The 906-nt window shown below is 39.7% G+C and overlaps 1 non-coding gene across 1 annotated transcript; it reads right to left on the minus strand.

Annotated features, from left to right (window-relative positions):
* Positions 1-576: 576 nt before the first annotated feature.
* Positions 577-683, minus strand: LOC112523990. Its single transcript, XR_003070318.1, has one exon. It is a non-coding gene; the product is annotated as a small nucleolar RNA R71 (small nucleolar RNA).
* Between the last annotated feature and the right edge of the window lie 223 nt (positions 684-906).

Below are 906 nucleotides of genomic sequence, written 5' to 3' on the forward strand. Positions count from 1 at the left end.
CTAACATGGAGTTACCTCCTCCGATCATTCCAAAAGTACTGCATTTGGAAAACCAACCGCTAATTTTTGCACCAATACCACCATTTTCGAACTTTCCACAAGGACACCCACACCATGATAATAATTTGTGTAATGAGGACACATAATCGAAGAATAATGATCAACAAATAGCACAAACTCCGAACATCATTAATCTGGCAAATTCAAAAAATGGAAGGATCTTGGATTATGCTATCTCAGATTTTGAGCAATTAAATTCTAGGATAGTTAGACCACACATGACAACCCTCCATTTCGAACTAAAACCAATCATGTTTCACATGCTATAAAAAAAGCTAATTTGTCGGACTACCCTTAGAGGACGCACATGCGCACTTAAAGTCTTTTATGGAAATCACTAATGCTTTCCTGATCCCGGGAGTGTCCAATGACGCTCTCAGACTCACTTTATTTCCATTTTCATTTAGGGATCAGGCAAAAGCATGGTTTAACTCTTTATCGCCAGGTTCTGTCCCATCATGGAGTAATATGGCATAAAAAGTTTTGCAAAAATATTTCCCACCAACAAGGAACGCTAAGTCCAGGAATGAAATCTGTCTTTTCAAACAACTAGATGATGAAGCTGATCCTGATGCGTGGGAAAGGTTCAAAGAGTTGTTGAGGAAATGTCCACACCATGGCATTTCGTACTGTATTCAATCGATACGTTTTACAATGGGTTAAGTCCCATGGCAAAGCAAATGCTCGATGCGACTGTAGGCGGAGCCTTCACAGCCAGTACCTATAACGAAGGATATGAAATTCTGGAAAAGATTTCGGCAAATAATGGGCATTGGGCTGACCTACGTGCCCACCCACAGAAAAATATTGTTGTAATACATGATGTAGATGCATATACTGCATTGA

This window comes from Cynara cardunculus (assembly GCF_001531365.2).
Source record: "Cynara cardunculus var. scolymus isolate 2C chromosome LG 12, CcrdV1, whole genome shotgun sequence".
Taxonomy (NCBI): Eukaryota; Viridiplantae; Streptophyta; class Magnoliopsida; order Asterales; family Asteraceae; genus Cynara; species Cynara cardunculus.